Source organism: Penaeus monodon, chromosome 24 (assembly GCF_015228065.2).
Source record: "Penaeus monodon isolate SGIC_2016 chromosome 24, NSTDA_Pmon_1, whole genome shotgun sequence".
Classification (NCBI taxonomy): domain Eukaryota; kingdom Metazoa; phylum Arthropoda; class Malacostraca; order Decapoda; family Penaeidae; genus Penaeus; species Penaeus monodon.
The window spans coordinates 5002780-5004037 of record NC_051409.1 but is presented as its reverse complement, the minus strand read 5'-3'; positions in this window follow the sequence as shown (position 1 = coordinate 5004037).

Genomic DNA, 1258 nt, shown 5'->3' with positions numbered 1-1258 from the left:
GGGTAAAAAATCTAAAGCAAAAAATCTTGTCATATGCTTAAGGAGTTATTATCATATTTTTTTTCTAGCACACGACAGTATCTCGAATGATCATAAAGTTAACATCAGTAAGCCTTTTTTATATATAAACGCAGGATTTGCTTCTTATCTCTTAGACTCATAACTTTAGGACCTCCACCAGACTTCAGATAACGCTGAATGCTTATGATGATAAAGAAAAGAATAAATATCATGAAATTATTTTCCTTGTAATAAAGATCGCCTGGTTATGAAATGTCCAGGATCACGGGCGAAAAAAAAAATGAGAAACACTGACTAACTCTTAGTAAAAACTGACATACCATTATCTTTGTATGTTGTGTTTATCTCAAATCAACACTGAGTTAAAAATACATACATTGTATGCTATATAACACAAAAATAGGCTTCGGTGAGTGTTATCGTCCCGTAGTTCTGTAGTTAGATTTGATTGCAAAAGCAGTGAAAGCATAACTAATAAGAAACCTGAGCTTATATATATATTTTTTCAGACGATGTAAAGTGAATAAAAAAAATTATATTATTTCTCCTTACTCCATGTTCCTGATTCATTTTTAATATAAAGAATGCAATCGCCAAGGTAGACGATGAAGTTTTTTATAGTAAAAATAAGAATATGAATGGCAGCATATATAGTAATGATAATTGTGATAACAACTGCCATAAGGACATCATCAGTGAACAATATACGATTGATATGAATTAATTTCATTCAATTAATAAAATTGATTTTTCTACATACTTACCAGTAGGGGAAAAATCAATAACATATTTTTTACATCTTATGGACCAGACAATCATTTACCATGGAAAGTAACCCAAAACTAAGCGCGTAATATTATCATATGGTACACGTTATTATAACATAATATCATTATTACGCCATTAAGAAAAACAGAGAAATGTTATACTCGAAATAGGCTGAAGGAAAGATGAACATAGATATTCGTTATTCGTAATATAATAAAAAAAGATCGTATATTTTTTGAAAAGGTTAATTAGTCAAGAAAAGTTGAAATTTTTTAAACTAGTAGACTCAACATTAAACAATAAACACTAATGATGTTTATATCAGAGGATGTTCTCGGGTTCTTAGGTAATTAATAATTATCATTATTTTGTAAATGTCTCTCCTTTCCATATCTTCAGGAAACCTTATCAAGTATTGCAAGTCGTTAGTGACAAATTATGAACATCCTTCCCGTAGTTGATAAACTAA